Source organism: Temnothorax americanus, unplaced genomic scaffold (assembly GCF_048541705.1).
Source record: "Temnothorax americanus isolate GAGA-0224 unplaced genomic scaffold, ASM4854170v1 Scaffold32, whole genome shotgun sequence".
In the NCBI taxonomy this organism is placed as follows: domain Eukaryota; kingdom Metazoa; phylum Arthropoda; class Insecta; order Hymenoptera; family Formicidae; genus Temnothorax; species Temnothorax americanus.
The window spans coordinates 1,971,754-1,990,532 of NW_027509464.1; the positions used below are offsets into that span (position 1 = coordinate 1,971,754).

An 18,779-nucleotide genomic window follows, 5' to 3' on the forward strand; every position below is an offset into this window, starting at 1 on the left:
ACTGTATCTGCGAGAAGTGGGTACGGAGCTGTATCAATTCATCACACATAATCTCTAGATTGCTTAAAGAGGACACTGCTTAAAGTGAACATCTATAGAATAAAAGGTTGAAAGTTAAATATTTTCTCAGTATTTAACCTAATGCATTTATTGCCTTTTTTGTGATATTAGCGCTGCGTATATATTCTTAACAATATTCTTAACAGATTTTACGTTCAGTGTAGACTGTAGAGGATATTGAAATGTACATAATTATTAACTAAACAAAATAATTCTGTTAGACTTGACGAAATTTTATGTCGGATATTATCAATTGGTTTTATTAATTATTTAATCTTTTTGTTGACAGATTTCGCGGATCAACATCGGAGTCGACCAAAATCAGGCAACCAGACATCGAAAATGTAAGTACAATAAATTATTATAGATTCATATATATTGCCAATGTATAAAGATATAAAATTTCACATACATAATATTTTTGGAAATCGTTGGCGCACGAGCAAAATTAGGTATATGAAGTTTAAATATATATTAAGCAAAAACATAAAATTAGGAGTATTCTGATATTTAATTCTATTGCGCAATTCTGTAGAACTTTATTTATTCTAACAACAAGTAAATCAGTCTTGCTGAGTGATGAATCTCGCTAATGACGAACAATCGTGTTGTAACGCTTTTATCGCGCTCGAGATCTCAAAAGGCATCAACTACGGTTCGCCGCCTCGTTCTCGCGGTCGTCAAACCCTTCGGCGTACGCATTAGGAGGCCAATCGGTGGTGCCATCCGGTATCGTCAAAGCCGACGATTGCGAAACGACGAGTCTCGATTCAGATCTCTTAATTGCCAGCCGTGTTAGGCGATGCGTCGACACGCCGATCAGAAACCGCGCGTTTGCTGATGGCGAGAGCCAACCGGGCGAGTGCGGATGCGATGCCGCAGCCAGCCGCAATGCGCGTGCAATACGGAACGCGTTATATGTACGAATATCGCAGAACATCCGTTTATGCCGCCGATGGCAAGAACGATGTACCTCGATCTGCGGCCTGAGAGGCGAGAGGCTCGCCGATAATTCAACGGCTCGGTTGACAGTACCCGCGCGATACTTCATCGTCAATAATCTGCCCGGCGCATCATCATCCGGGCAACACATCGTCCGGGAATACGTGGGTAGCCCATCAACGCCGTTCTCCGCGCTCGCCTCTTTTTTCCAGCAAAGACGCGAGTAATGAATCGGCCGCGTGGGCATTTAATTGGATGATTGGCCGAAACGATACGTCCTCGATAAATTGGCCTGTGAACGGAAAAAAACAAAGGAGGAAACGGGAGTTTTTGTCTGCCCATTATGATCAAAAGTTATTAAAGGCGATGAGGCGTTATACGTATTACGTGAAAAACGAAGGACGAAATGATATGATCACTTTGACCAATCGAGAGTTTTATTCTTCTCCTTGACCGATTCGTACCTATACGATAATTAATTAGACGCCGTCTAATTTTGTGTTAGCAATAATTTTTAGATACTCGTTTTCGTTCCACGTAACTTTTTGTAAATTAAATATTATATATTTTTCCCCTATATATTATTTTTAAATACATATTAAAAACAAATTGGAATAATATAATATGGTTGTTTTAGTTATAGTTACTTTGTCAATTTTTTTTTATACACATATGAGTATGTTTTTGAAAAAGAACTTGTATTTGTATACGGATTTTCAAAAATGAATATGCAAAGCTAATATTAAATTTGTTCCATAAATTACAACGAGAACAATTTCGGGTTTGATGGTGTCTGTCATTAATCGATCATTATCGAGGTATGATATACCCGGAGGCAATAATTGTCAAGGGCCTGTCGAAACCGCAGTGATCAAAGAAACGTCAACAGCATCGGTCATTCGCAAACATCGGATACAAAAGAAAATATCGCCGTTGCGTCGCATGGCAGAATAACAGAGTACAAAGCGTACCGAGTCAAAGCTTTCGGAAAAAATAGAAACGAGCTATAATTGGTACAAAAGCTACGAGTGGGGAGGTATACACAGTGAATGAAATAAGATTTTATTTTAATATTTTTTTCCGTTAGTTTTTATTTATCAGTTTATGGAGCACAAGTGGACGTATTATTAAGAGACGCTGTCGCGTTAAAATTAATCGTTATTTATAGTCGCTTATTTATACGCCGTTGAGCCGTTTCGTCTTAAAGCTTATCGATCGCCGAGAGATTAGCTATCGGGGCATAAAAAAGGCACTTTCACGGGGTCTAATGAGAGTAATGGAGTCTTGTAGCTCAAGAACGCTTTTCTTCTGGATGGATACGCCCGAAGCATCGCTCGGCAAAAGTATTGGAGGACCTCCGTCCTTATACTTTGGACGCTGGAAGAGCGAAAGTGCAATGGAGGATGAAGATCCAGTTACTTATGTCGTTACTGAGGTTGAAAAAAAAATCCATGTCGCAAAATTGTCTCTTATGGCATTGAACGTTGAGCATCTGCTTAATTTCTCACCGTTTCTTCCCCCTCCTCCGCTCTCGGAGAACTTTCTTCGCAAGGACTCGCCCTCACATCCAAAACTCCTTAAACTTCGCTCTACTGCCCGCTTCACTTTAGTTATGCTTCTCATCTTATCACACAGGTGCACGATTTCATGTCTGTGCGCAACACGCGCTGCACCTAGTTTAAATTAAAAATACTTGGAATAATTTAAGAGATAATATAAATTTTCTTTAAGTTTCTCTCTCTCTCTCTCTCTCTCTCTCTCCACAATATTCAACATAACATATGTATTTTACTGTCTATAGTATTTAATATTTATTTGTCGCCTATCGGTAAATGTGTGTTATATTACATTTTGTTGTAACTACCGATTTTAATCATTTAAATATTATAAATATGATACTGCGCTTTCAAGCATTTGTAACTTTAATAATATTACAATGAAGATAATACATTATGACTAGCTTGAAACGCAAACATCTATCATTAGGTACTGGTCAGAAGAAGACGAAGGGCGAAGTGTGACCGGAAAGATGAAGGGAGACGAAATGAAGAGAAAAGAAATGATTGCTCCTAGCGGCAGCGCGCGCTTGCGAAATGAACGCGGCGTGACTGCCGCTTTGAAACGGGGATGAATTGTAATTGGACGGAAATGGAATTCGGATAGTTCAGGACCAAATACGCAGAAAGAGACAGATCGCGAAGGAATAGAGAGAGAGAGAGAGAGGGGGGGAGAATGGGGCGGAAAGGGTAAGCTATGGTAGATGAGGGTGAGAGACTGGGCGAGAGAGAAAGACAGAGAGGCGAGATAGTGAAGAGAGACAAGGAGAGAGAGACGGTCGACGCCAGTGGCCTGTAACTCTATGCCTCTGTGAGCTTCGATCAATAGACGCGAACAACATTGCACCGAACGCCACCGAACGCTAAAACAGTTTATGCAACCTCCGCGAGCGTTTTCCGAAATTACCTCTCGGGAAGATGCCGTCGGTTTGTTTGAGCGGTTAAAAAGGCCTAAAAAGGTCGAATCGCGTTTTAAATTAAGCACTCGCCAGAGAAAAATTTTTAGCTCTGTTGATTAATTTTTGCACCGCGCACCGGTGCTCATTAAAGTAAGGTTCCTTTTGGTTCTGTCGTATTATCAATTACATTAGGTATCTATAGTTTATTTTTAGGGATGATCCGCACCCTAATTTATTTCTAAAGACTTATCTTCGAGGAAGTATCTAAAAAAACGAATACCGTAAAATTCTAAAAAATGACTAGTATTTGTAGGAATTATTTTTTACTCTATTCGTAACTCGATTCCTTTTAAATGAAAGAATTTTAAATCGTTTTCTTATTTTAAAAAGAAATTGCGAGAACGCTTATTCATCTAACTATTTTGTGCAAAATTTCACTAAATTCGAGATATTCAGGATCGTAAGTATTTTCTTGTAAAATTGTGCGTGGCAAATAATAAGCATAAAGATATATTATTTCGCTTCCGCGATTACCGCAATGACTGAGGCAAATTCGTTGTGCGAGTGTGTCTATCGAAAATAATTTTTCACCTTCCGTTAATAGAGAGAGAAAAAAGTAACGAGGGAGTCGCGTGCAATAAATAAATACGGGAGCAAGATGAAACTATGGGCGTAATTTGATTCGAGAGCGGGTCGGAATTCGATTGACAGGCAAGCGAAGTTGCGCGCGTGTCTATATATATATGATGGGATCTAGCTGCGGGGCCAACGACAAATTCGACGTGTTTGATTGCATCGTAGAAACGGCGCGCCGCGCGGCTTGATCGGGATTATAAAAATGCTGGCTGCGTCGTGAAGTGTTCGAAAGTTGCTTAACAACTTCAGTGGAAATGCTGAGATATCCAGTTAAAACATGTATATTAGATGTAACCAATTTACTATACCTTTGCGAAACTTTATAGCCTGCTGCTAAACTATGTTTATCAAATAGGCGAAACTGCATGGCATATATCATCAATCGAATGCAAATCTGTTGAACGATTGCGGAAAATCGCAGAATCTATATACTTTTACCCGGTCAATTATAAGCTTTATCGGTTTTCAAGCGATTACTCATTATTCTGATATATAATATAATGTCATAAACATTACCATTTACGATTTACAAGGGGAATTTAATTTTACTTATATATCACATTTATTTAATACAATTTGGTATATTTTTATAGAATATTCGTATCTTTTCGCATGAAATGCAAAAGGCCGCGCTATCTTCAGTAATAAGTCAGATCGAATCTAATTCTAACTTTATAATCCGTCCTTAACTCGTGTTTAATCCAGTTTCAAACCTGACTTATTAAGTGAAAATCGCTGCGGAAACTTCCTCAACGCAAGCTCTGTAATCGAACGCGTCGAACTTAATGCATTACCTCTCTGCGCGCTATGTATCCGGAAATCTCAAAAAATTTATCGCAAAACTTTCGTATCTTCCAGAAACTACCGCATTTCCTTTCGGTCCAATTTCGTTGACAAATTTTCCCTCGGGGAAAAGTTAGCTAGCTCCGTCGCATTAAATCGGTACACTTGCATACATGTTTGAAATGCAAATTTACAACTGCATTGCATCAAACTATTTCGTCAAACTATTCCTCGCGATATATATAGGGGTGTTATCCAAAGAGCGAATTATATAGATAAAATCTCTGTGGATAATCTTATCTCAAGTATATTGAAACAGTTTAGCTTCCTCCATTTCGCTACAAAAACATATTTCGAAGTATGACTGTATCTAAAGGACTTGTGAAATGTTGAATTAATTTACCGGCGAGATGAAGTTGGGGAGCGTGAGTCCGCTGATATCGCGGAAATAATTTCTCGCAGATGGCACACCTAAGTCGACGCCGACACGATGGTATGTGCGGCAAGGGCAACGCGCAAATACGAAATATTCGGAAGAGATAAAAAGTTTGCCCTTCTCTGTTCTCTCATCTAAGCCCGTCGTGTAGGGTAAACTCGGGTAAGATGGCCATAGAGGAAAAATAGCCAACCTATGTTCTTTCAATCTAGTTCGCCATGAAGCATCGAATGAACATGGGTTGGCCATCTTTCCTCTATAGTTATCTTACCCGAGTTTACCCTACTTGGCGGTAGACGTCGAAACCGCGGTCGCCGCATTCATACGTTCTTACGTTTCCGCGCGCAGCGTATTGATATCCAGGGAAATTCTTTACTCGCGTTCGGAAAAAGAGATCGCGAGGGGGACGAAGTTAATCACGCGCCGTGAGAGAGACGATGTCGTGAGGAAAATAGGAAATGCGGAAGGCGATCTCTTGACGGCGATGGACCGAAGGAACGCGAAGGGGGGGGGAAGGGGTTCCCGCAAGTAGGGCGAGAAAAGGAAAAAGACGTGAGAGAAACGATAATTTCGCGGAGAAGCTGGAGTTGCGCTCGCGCTCGCGCGCGCGCGCCGAGGATTAATTTAAATATTGACATGACCCTGCCGAGACGGCCATGCTCGGCGGAGCATCGCTAAACGCTCGTTCAATTTGCGCGTCGCCCTTCTTCCGTTTCTTCGAGGCACCGGCATAAATCAACATACGCGTACCGTAAAACGTTTTTAACGGAAATAACTGCCCGTTTCGTCGACAGCCGGTCAGGCTAACCCGGCCACTTCTCAAGAAAGTGATCGACAAGTAAAATAATGACGATCTAAGTGTTTGCCCGAATTACGCGTTTTCTTTCCCCGAACGAAAACGACGACGCCGAAACGCGATCTCGCATATCTATCGATTCGTCGCGTATCTCGCATCTGCAGATGCAAATTACGGACGTATAATTTACATCAAGCGTTTAGTGCGCGAACATACTCTTCTTGCACGATAAAGTTTGGTATCACGCGAACTCGTAAATATAAAAAATGGGTTCATCCACCCGAAAAAAAATGAAAAAAAGCGAACGATATCGTTATATTGCAACGTGTATTTTTTATCTTTTCGGGGTTTCTATCCTGCACAGTGCAGTTCTGCTGTTATTGTTATATTTAGTGCATTCAACAAAGAGCACATCAATTCGAAAATTTCATAAAATTTTCACGTATCTCTACTATAAATGCAATTGAGGTAAAGTTTTAAATTATTCCAAAATAGATATTTGAAAAAAAAATGTGCGACGAGATGTGGCGTAATCATATTGTCTTATCAATCACCGAACGCGAGGCAACTTGATTAGCATGCGAAAGCCGGGCATATCAATTACTATCGGGCACACACAATGGCTTTCTATCCTTGATCAATGTAAATCTCGATTTAGACTAACGATCGCGCGCGGGGCAGACAGGCGCCCTTATAACTGATCGTGCGCGTTCGGCGCTTTAGAAAAATGATTTCAGCCGGTGCCCGTGATCAAACATTAATAGTAATGCCTTCGATCGTAGGCGTGACGCGCCGCTGGATCGTATTAAAATAGGTAGTGATTAACGACGTCGTTCGCGAGGCCGAGGAGAAGAAAGGGGTGAGCGCGGGGGAAGGAATGAATAGAAGGCGGAAAGTGCGCGGATATGGTAACGAGAAGATATGAGACGGAGCGGCGAAGAAAAAGACGTGGCAAGAGAGAAGCGGGAATTACGTGAGCTACCGAAGAAAACTTTTGTTGGCCATGTAGTCAACGGCACGTGCTATATAGGGTGTCGCGTATAATACGTGCGAAGTGCTTGTGAGACGGATAAAAATGCATCGAACAAAATATGTATATGTTCGATGAAGGATCGCCCTCTTTAATTGTAATAACTATAACTATACATGTAAATACATACAACTTAATTTTTTTCGACCATCATATGTAATACCCTGTATAGTAAATGCAGGTGAGAAGAGACTTTTTTGCGAAGGAAAAGCGAGAATTTAACAGAGGAAATTTGAAATTAGCAAACAATTTTGTCTCTTTGCTAAAGTTTTAGATACATATATTGTAAAGTTTTAATATTATGATTTCTCTCTCTCTGTTTGCGTATGAATATAAAATGTTCTATAATTTCCAAGCGATAAGATACAATATTGGCACATACTTTCGTGAGATTTGCACGATCGCTTGTTCATCCTGTGCGCGTCGCCGTCGTCTCGTCTCGGTAAAGTAACGATGCTCCGCAAATATTCTTTTTCGAGTATCCGCTTTTAAATATTTTTCCACTGCAAACAGGATCACCTTTGACAAATCGCGTTCGCTCTACTGATTCGTGTTGCGTCTTTAATACACTCGGCATTCAAACGTGTACGCGTCATAAATAAATACAACGCTGAAAAAAGATGTTTTAATATGTACAATTCATCTCAACGATGCAATGACTCGATTTTGGATTTTTATAAAATCTAATATCACTTTGTGATAAAAATAATTGAATCGTCCAATAATATACTGATTTCAAGATATTCACAAGTTTAGAGAGAGAATTGGATTATAAAGATTTCCCCGTTTCTGCCGTTTCTGGCGTTGTTGCCGTTGAGCATTCAAGTTATTAACGAAGAACGAGAGTCAGAGAAAGAACGGAACAACGCAAAGTATAACGCGCAAAGTACAGAATGCCGGAGAATGGAAATGCGACGGAAACGGGGCAGGGAAGAAAGAGTGCTGCGAAGGAGCGCGAGAGGGTTGACAATTCCAGGGTGTCGTAACGTATGAACGTGCGGGGCCAACCACGAGTTCATTGCGAATTCATTGAGGATTTTCCAAGTGATTTCCCCGGTTATGTCCAAGGGTTATGCTTCAGACGATGAACGTGTGCGCTGTCACGGAGGAACAAAAGTCAACCACCTCCAATTTAATATTTTCTCCCTCTCTCTCTTTTTCTCGTTCTCTTTCTTAATTCTCGGTTTCTCGTCATTCTCTTCTTCTCGCCCTCACAATCCGCAATACATCCGCCATACGCGGATTAAGTGGAATTCGTAAAGGCGATTTAAGAGCGCGAGGCGAGATCGGAACTAATTAAAGTGAGTTAAATAATGTTCTATCGGCCGGTATGGGGGCGGGAACACTTCGAGGGAACACGGTCATCAATTAAACTAAAATTTCTTACTTTCGGAAACTCGTTCGCGATAAATGATTCGAGCGTCGAAAACTAAGTTCTCGCCGAACAAAGAAAGTCGTCTTGCGATTCGAGTTCATTATTATCATATTGATAATTGCAGCGAAGTTAAAATGTGCACTTCGCGCGCCCTGAAACGTATCAGTAGAACTGAATCCGAATGAAAACTAAGATCTCTCGTATTTATATTAAATTAAACTTGTGTTCTCATATAAAATGCAAATTTACAGATAGATATGAAATTATATCGTAATTGTATCTCTTCTGGCTGTTAAAACTAATTAATCAGATTTAAATAAATTAAAATCCTACTTTGTACAGATTTAGGTGTATAAATTTAAATAAATTTGATTAATTAATAAATAAACAATTTACATCTCTTTGATACAAATGATAGAAAACAATGATTTTGATTATAATGCTAAACGTGACTTTCGTCCTCCCAGAAATATACAAAGTAACCATATTAATTTTGAATTATTTGCCAAAGTGGTTTTAATGTCATTTTGAAATTGTTTTGTTCGCTTTTGGAATATTTACATTTCAAAAGTGTAGACACAAATTGTAATTAACATTAAATTTTATTAGAAAGCTGTTCAAATTTATCAATATATTAGCATCGACAGACAACAAATACCGTCCATAATTTCTATGCGCGATACGCGTTGTAAACGTGTCCGATCGAAGAACTGGCTCTATGTTTTTACATCAGCGGCCGAAACTTCGCCATTAAAACTGCGAATTCTTTTTGACGGCGGATTAACTCTGATTGAGACGCGTTATTGCGATTACTCGAATTCGTAGATTCGGAGAATTGCGCGCATAACGATCGACGCGAATCTATATGGTAATACGATGACCGGTTTTGGGCGGGCGACTACACGGCGAGGTCTCGTGTAGCCGCGGCACTCCAATCAGAGCCTTCCATAATCCGAAGATCTTTGCTAACGAGACCATCGAGAATCGTAATCCGAAGGGGGTTGCCCGAGCTTCGATATAATATTTCTCTCCCGCGCATCTCTCGGGCCCTTCATGTATTTACACAATTGCGGCCAATGGACGTATCAGATTCGGTAACTAATCTAAACCGCGTTAACTCCTCTTACCACCCAGAAATTTCGTATTTGCCTTCCTGTTACGTTAAGGCTGGAGTCACATGGCATGTATTTTCCGCGTAACGCGCGCAACCGCGTAACCAATTAGAAGCGTTTCGCATTTTCGGTTATGCATATTCGCGTTTCTGATTGGTTACGCGATACTCCGTTACGCGGAAAATATCAGTCCATGTGACCGCACCCTAACTGTATTAAATTTTGCTACCAGCTTTTTTGCGTAATCCGATTATATCGAGACACCTTAAAATGTTAACTACCACTCTGCATCACTTTTAGGAAAATATTTTATTCAAATATATAATTTTGTACTTATATGTATATACATATAACATAATGTTTAATATGTAAACTTTATAATATGATTTTTATACGGTCGTGATCTTTTTTATAAAAGTTATCTAAGCCACCATTTTTCAATCTTCGTTAATAACAACAATAGCTTTAAGAATCTCTTATTGTTTGAGTCTAGCCATTGGATCTCGTCAATGTCCTTTGAATTCTCAATACTTTTATAACTGTTGCAAATGGGACTTATAATAATTATGCATTTAATTAATCTATCAAAATGTTATACGTTTGTATAACATATCTATAATTGCTAATTTATCGATTATCGATGACCTTCTCAAGAAGTTTAACACGTTCGCGAAAAGATCTTATTCGAGATATTCTATTTACTCGAAATCTATTTGTGCACCCCAAACTGCACGATTTTACATTAGAGAGTTACGTGTAGATTTTTATAATTAAGTAGAGAAGTAGAATAGCACGTCGCCGTCGGTGAGGTCTTAACACGTTTCTTCGGAGTTCGGGATCAACCGCGACAGATACCTCGCGAGGCTAACAATAAAGGATACAATAGCGGCGTACATATGTGAAACCGCCGTTGGCTGGCGACGTATTCCGTATGCACGAGCCGAAGCATGGAGAAAAAGGAGCCATTAACTCGCGCAATTATCCTTGGACGGACGAGGCTAGAGTTACGGGCGGCTAATAGCGGCGTTTCCTGGCACTCCCTCGCGGGACACGGCGAGGAAGAGGCGCGCGAGACGTGAGACCGAGAGGGTTAGAGACGGACTACAAGGACTCCTATTATCGATACTGATGCCGGTGCCAATGCGATCGTCCGTGAAATCGCCGCGGAATAAGCGTCTCAAAATACTCATGCCGATATTATTCGTCAGGCAATATAGGCATATTACGCGTTTACGTCGATGTCGTTCCCGATGTAAGGGCGAAGTCGCGTATAGTGATGTAGATTTCGAGCAAACCGATCATTTCAATTGGATGTTGTGGAGAATTTATGCTCGCACAAAGAAGGCACGTGATGCATTTAATATTTATATGATAACTCAGTGGAAAATGCTCCGTAAAGAATATGAAAAAGGCATATAGAAAGGATAAATAGAAAATTTATTTAACATACTGTATATTATTAACAATTTAATATTTTATATTTAGTACTATAGATTATTAATAATTTAATGATCCTAATATCAATTTTAGAAAAACGTGTAATTTGACTAAAATCCCTTATGATATCGTTACGGACTATTCAGGAAATAATTCACAAGAACGTACTGCGCTTCTTTGTGAAGATTAATTTACCAATTTTTAATAGCTTTACTTTAATATCTTCTTAGCACGTTTGCTTTTTAGTATAGATTTTCACTACAGAAGCCGCTTTAATGACAACGAGGGCAGCTGATCGTCAGCTTGCGCCGTTTGTCGGAATTTATGCGCTTTGTCGCAAAAGTTAGCGGGCTAAATTATAGTGTAGGGACGTCTCGATTGGACGCGCGAAATGAAATGTAGATACATTCGCACATCACGACGGTACATTATGCATATTGCCCGCGATCTGTAGCGGGCACTCGGCTCGTTGGCACTTGGTAACTTTGTGCGCACTTACGTGACTCACGACGGAGTGCCTCTCATTAATATGCCGAGAGGAGCAGGTGTATATTTCACACAGGACAGAGCTGATATTTGGGGGCCCTCGTATTTTAACGCCGTTATCACGACGATATACCAGCGGAATGTAGGTCCGTTATCGCGTTTTTTTTCCGCGTAATCCGCGGCGACAGTCGTCATCCAAGAACTTTTGCATTACCTCGCGGTCTATCGAATTGCCTTTCGACCTTTCGTGAAATGGCGAAAGAATACTGGAAAAGTTCATGGAATGCAAAAGAAACTGATATGCATCTATTCCAATTCCGCACCGTTTACATTGTGTCTTCATTCTCAATTCAGTGCAGCTTATAATTATTCACGCTTCGATTGTCAACATGAAATGACTGTCGTTCTTCACAGTTCGGATTGCGCTATCTGCCATGCCAGGAGATTACGGCGATAGGTCTAGGACGTCTCGGTTCAACGATGCACACCGTCATACGGTGTACACGGGGCCCAAATATTGATTCTAATATGACGGTAACTCGAAGGATGGCCAATGGCGCGTGTATATCTTCCGTGAGCACGTAAGCGTGTAACGGACGGTCCTCGCCCACAGGATTGTCCACCGTTCGAGAGGGGCAAACTCGACCGCTCGCTCGCTCGAGAAGTGGCTGGCTCGACACAGACGGGCGGAAATGTATCGACTTGGCGCCTTCCGGCGGTCACGTCTCGACGCACTTTCCTTCCTTTTCCGTCTGGTTTGCGGAACCTATCGAGATAATCGCACCGACAAGATTTCGCCGAGCCCGACCGCAATTCTGCAAGGAAATGCGACGCGTTCGGTTGGGACAAATTTACGGCATGAGCTTGCGGACGTGCGAGGGCGTTAATTATAATCATGGGCGGTGACGATGATTATGCTCCTCCGGAGCTTGTGGCTAATAATTTTTAGGAACCTCCGGTTGCGTAAATAATAGTGTAATTAGCGCCGACCCGAATGGGAAAAGCTGTTTGGGAAACGTATTTGCTTCTAGTCTACGTAATATATACGCTTTTTAAATTTCTACATAATCACTCTTAAATAATAATTAAACTCTCTGTCCCCAATATTCTAATGTTTGCGATCTTGAAGTTTTATAGTTTTATTGCTTTCTATTGGATTCACATTTTTGACTATCGTTCAAGAAAAATAAGAGTATCGAGGTTATTTACACAAAGAATTTATCTATACAGGATTTTATTTATAAAAGATTTTTAAACGAAGAAGGATTTATTTCGTAAATTAAAATTATCGTAAAAATGCCAAGATTGAAATTCCACAATATCCAAGTTACTCGATGTTACCTCGTGCCTCGATTCAGAACAACCTTATCATACGTGAATAACATTTGTCAGAGGTGTTGGCCGATATTGAGCAACCGGCGTGTACGATCCCATATAGATTCGAGTCTCATAAAATGAATTTAATTGCCTTTGTACGGGAATTTCCATACAAAATCCGACCAGGATCAGACAGAACGAGGGCGTGCGGTGTGGCGCCCGCGTGCTAATCGGCGACGTGCGAGCTTCGATAATTCGGCCGACATAATAATATAACCGATTTCGTTCCGAAACTTTGTGCGCGCGTGCGCGTGAATTATGCGGTGGAAATAGCGTGACATTTGCTCTTTTGACGATGCCGATTTGACGTAAAACAAACTCACGTCATATCGGCGCTCGCGCCTCGATGTGCATCGCTGATAAATTTAATACGTGTCAACCGCACGTTCCCGTGAAAATCAAGCTCTGATGGTAGATCATGGAATATTTAATCAGACGTACCACGGCGGTAAATTGCACGAATGTAAGATTGATATTTATTGAATTTCTAATCGCGCATGTGTAAGACGACGATGAAATGATTATTTGCTTGATATTAAAGCACGATCGTGGAAAAACATTTGCTCTAGAATAATATTATTATTCTCCTCCATAGCAGCAGATCTAAATGCGATGCGATAAAATTTGCACGCCTTCAGATGGGCCGACCAGACGTCCTGATTTGCAATACGTTCTCTTTTTTAGGACGTATTAGAAATGTTGAAGCGTTCTCGTAAATATTCTAGATTTCTCTTAACTTAATGTGCTCGAGTTATTCTGTCTATGACACGCGATTAGATATTTCTAAACGTATCTCAATTCATTTATCATCCTATCTTATTGTTTCGAAATTAACGCCGCTTTAACGTCGGTTTGGACGTCGCGAGCGCGATCGAGGAAAGCGTGACGATCAACGAACGCGGCTTCAGAGAATCGATTTTAGCAACGATGAATTTCTCGTGTTGTTGTTTTTTTTTTTTTTATCTGTCTGCTTACTTCTCTCTCCGATATCGCGAACTATTTTGAAAAAGAAAATATCGTAACGAAAGATAAAAGGGATAAAGTCGAAAAAGTGTGAGTTCGAAAGAGTGCGAGTTCGAAAGAGTGCGAGTTCGAAAGAGTGGAGTGCGAGATTCGACGGAGACGTACAGAAAGGATATTCGACGGAGAAAGGAGATTCGACGGAGACATTTCGAAGGGAGTTTCGAAAGGAGATTCGATGGAGTCATAGCGGATTGCTCGAATGATGGAGTCATAGCGGATTATTCGAATTCGTCGTCTTTATACGTAAGAAGGTAGATAGAAGTTTAAAGGTAAGAGTAAGCTTTACTACGATTGAGTTAACCGCGGATTCATACGTTCGAGGTCATGACGGGCAACACGATGTTGCGTGATTACCGCGTAGCTTTTTGCGATCAGCTTTATATTATGGTGAAGGACAACGAATGTTCTTGCGTACACCTTTAAAGGTGATCGAGCAGTTCGAGACTGCGATGTAAGATTCAGACCTCTTACGTGATGACGAACAGTTCGAGACTGTAAGGAGATTTCGAATGAATGTTTTTGATACACCGCTGATGACGAATAGTTCGAAACTGTAAAGAGATTTCGAATGACGTTTTTGATACATTGCTTTGAGTTTATCATAATGCTGAATTACGTTGATACACCGAATACGCCGAATGACGAATTGATACACCTTTTTTGAGACTTTTAAATTATTTGGATTTGTTATTTAAAGATTTAACTCAGTCCTGATTTTTCTGCGCGCCATTCATCCTTGCGATCTATGATCCTGATTTTTCTGCGCGCCATTCATCCTTGCGATCTACGATCCTGATTTTTCTGCGCGCCATTCATCCTTGCGATCTACGATTCTGATTTTTCCTGCGTCCTGCGCGATAAACATCATTGATCTGCGCGCCATTCATCCTGCGTTCTACGTTCCTGATTTTTCTACGTCTTTCATATTAAACATCTTTGATCTACGCACCATTCATTCTTGTGATCTATGTTTATGCTGTTCCTAAATTCTTTGTGTTAAACTTTTTTGCTCTTTACGCTTCTTCATCACTTATCAAGATTCAGACTGAATTACTGAATTACTGAATATCGATATTAGTAATACATATATCGTCTTATTTCGCTATGTAAATTCTTTATTAACACTTACAAAGGTATTATAGCGAACAATTAATAATAAAAATATATATAATAGGTACGTGAAATAATTCCATCTAATGTCAAAAAAGAAAAAAGGTGTGTCTTTATAAAAGTCGCGAATGACCTAATCGCACACAAGTAGATACGGTCGTTCTACTTAGACCCGATAAACCATTCGTTGACAGCATCAGATCCGTACTACCATTGCAGTCGCACTACGATCCCCGATCGACAATTCCTCATTGGTGAGTGAGAAAGGGAGAGAGGCAACCTCGAGTAACGCGCGATACTCGCACGCGACGCTGTATATCCTTGCGTCCTCCAAAGAGCGATGGGGAGAAGTGCGGAACGGTAGAGGCGCATCACCCCGGGCTCTAGTATAATCGAAAACACGCGCGTGAACGCCCGTATGGCAAACACGGCCGGCTCGTATACGTATACACGCGCGGCCGCGACATGAACACGCACACGCATCACGTCGTAAGGTGTGGGACGTATATACTAATGGAGGTACCGAGCCCAACCCACGCGGATCACGGATGGGTGCGGCATTCTACTCCGGCTAATGCGTGGGTGTGCCGCGCGCGTAACAGTGCCTTAAGTAATTGTTTATTGCCATGTCGGCCGGCCGACCGCACTTCGATCCTCGCTGCTCTTCGTCGAAAACGCCTCGTGACTCGTGACTCGCCCAGCTATCCGCGACGGTAAATCCTAACTTCCGGGTATAACGCCGCGCGTGCCTCGGCCCTCTCGGACGGAATGAGATTTTAAAACTTTACTTCCCTAACGAACGTCGTTGATCCGATTTCCCGATGTGCAGCATAGTGTCTCATTAAATTAGTTAAATCTTCTTTGTCGGTCCCCTCAACTTCAGAAATCTCAGAAATAATATGTCGATATATTTAAACTGAAAAATCAATTACGGATAATCGTATATAGCACCGTTTATGAAAAGATGTATGTATATTTTTTGTCGCACTCCACTTAAAATGTCGAGTTAAATGATACATCGAAATTAATATTCGTTTAATTTCTAGCGATGACTAAAAAGCTAAGTAAATCTACTTTCGTTAAATTTTAAGGGATCTAAAATTCCAGAAAGAGTATCAGATCGCGCGATCCGTTAGGGCTTCCGAAGCGAGCCTGGCGAGCATAAAGCCCTGCGAGGCTCTTTCGGATAGTCGGCGCCGTTGTTATCTAACGTTTAAAAGTTATGAGCTGCTTTATAATTACGGATTACGCACTCGGCGTTTATGCGGCAAACTTGTAACGCCGTCACACACGTGTGGCGTTTAAATAAATTTTAAACGTACCAATGTCACGTCATTTTACGTACGCGACAAATAGTGCATACATCTGCATTTGAGATAAGCGGCTTTTAACAACGCGCAAGGAGACAAAACCACGTTTGCGAAACGAGACTCGTTATCGGTTATTTATATATTATGGCAGTTTTAATTAGAATCCCGTATGTAAAGTTAATTAGCAAATGGACAAAAGTTATAGACCAAGAGATAAAATGATTTTCTACGTTGTCAGTACTAGCGTGTACAATACATTATATTATATCGTTGTTGAAATTGCATATAAATTATCTAGGGTGCGTTGCAATTGAATTGAGTGAACATAAATTGGAGGATTTTATAATATAACACTGTTACATTTTATATCATGATTGTGTAAACTGCGCTCTTTATTTAATACAGTTTAATTTAACAATATTCAATTAAAAAAAAAAAAAAAAAAAAAAAAAAACTGTTACGTGTCCTCGGCGGCTACAATTTCAATTTCCAAATTACGCTGATATCCGGCTGATTAACCTTCATCTCGACTGTTCTTTTTGGCGCTCCTTTCAGAACTATAATTAGAAAGAGGCAATAAGTAATCTAAGTTACAATTGAAATTAATTGGTAAAACGGGTCATGAACGATCGAAATACAATACAAACTTTCGTCGCGACACGTTTAGCTGCTAATAGACTAATATTTAACGAGGTGCTTTCGCGAAAGCACGGATCAAACAGACCGGGGTAATTTCCTAATGCGGCAACGGAATATCGCGGGGCACGAAGCTGAGTTCTCTTTCTAATCAGCGCTAATTATCATTTAAAAGCTATCGCGCCTCCGCTTTAATTGCAAGATTACAAACTCGCCGTTTGTGCGCGGCACAAGTTCAAGACGGTATTTCGGGTATCGTAACTTTCCCGGTGCTAATGACGGTAATTATCTATGAGTCGTCGTTTCTGTATACGGTGCACGCACGCGCGCATCAACGGCATACACGCACCGTAATCATTCGCCTGATGTAACTAGCCCTCCGACCGGCAGGGTGGCGTCGTGTTGGCCGAGAGGGTGTTCCCGCGCGGCGTCGTCGAGAGAAGTCAATTTTCATTTAAGTTTAGGGTGCGCCGGCACGCTATCGTTTCTGCGGAATGATATCGCTGCGAGCTAAGGTCGCCAGCGCGCGACGCTTCCGTTCGCCCATCATCTAGAAAATCAGCCGACACAGAGGCATTAACCGTTAACCGTCTCGCGTCTAAATGATTGCGCGGGGTTCATTTGGAAGTCGAGATTTCATTCGGAAAGAAATTTCTCTCAACTTAACAGATATCGCGCGACGCAAATTTGAATTTACATTCAATATGCAGGTTATCATTGATCGTCTGTTTTTCATCTTTAAATGCGCACATCTTTCTCGCTGTCGTGTTACTCTTTTATTTGAAATTCTTTTATCTTTTATAAGATTAATCTTCAAACTTCTTCTCGTATTCAACGGTATTTTTAGGAAAATGACAATCGCGATGAGAAAGTTACTTTACGTTTATGCGCACTTAGCGAAAAGAATAGTGTATAATGTCATTTATCAAATCGACGAGAGTTTTGTGGTAGCGGGAGATAGAAAACGATGCACGCGCGGAACATCTCCTCGTATTACTCGACTCTCGTCCCCGGCATTCTTTTCGGATTTACTATCGGCAAATGTGCAAATCGCGTGTTGCATCTGTCACACACGCGTAGCGTAATACCGACGCTTTGTTTAGTTTTTATTTTCTCATTTTATTACACGACATCACCGCGCGCGTATTAATTCCCAAATCGGATGTTGCAGTCGACAAATAACCTAATTAATCGAGCGAATTTAATTAACCCGCTTGCACTCCGATCTCCGCCCAGAGGTAAAAGTTATGATTCTTGCTCACGCAAGTTGGCATGTTTCATCTCCGTCTTTTGCACATTCTATTTCTCTCTCTCTCTCTCTCTCTCTCTCTCTCTCTCTCTCTCTCTCTCTCTCTCTCATTTTCTCTCTTTCTTTCCGATTTCACCCTCTTTTTTACCCGTTTCTCCTACCAGCCCTTGTTCATCTCCGACTCGTTTCACCCTCGGCTATCGAGCCGTGCCCAGAGTCGGCTGTAACGAAAATTGACTTTCTCGCGAGAACGAGAGAATGAGCGGGGGAGATAGAGTATATCGCTGTCGAGACCCAGTTTCGACTTCTCGGTTTCGGCCGACGCCGCGCAATAGTACATCGTTTTATCCATTTTTCTCCCCTTCTCGTGGCTTTTTCGAGGCTGCTTCCGCAAGCTCCGTCAAATTTTCCACGCGATTGATAAAAAAAAAAGAAACATGCAATTCTCGTCGCGCCGGGGTGCGCTGATTCGCTGCATTCTCGCCGACTGGCCCGGTTGATGTAATCGAATCGGATATTGACGGCT

General features: G+C 41.1%; 1 long non-coding RNA gene across 5 annotated transcripts in view; it reads left to right on the forward strand.

Annotated features, from left to right (window-relative positions):
* LOC143901140 (uncharacterized) overlaps nt 1–18,779 on the forward strand; it is a 153,772-nt gene that overhangs the window by 49,896 nt on the left and 85,097 nt on the right. For all 5 annotated transcript variants that reach the window (XR_013257988.1, XR_013257985.1, XR_013257984.1 and 2 more), the window contains one exon: nt 350–404. This is a non-coding gene — a long non-coding RNA (uncharacterized LOC143901140). The remainder of the gene's footprint in view (nt 1–349; nt 405–18,779) is intronic.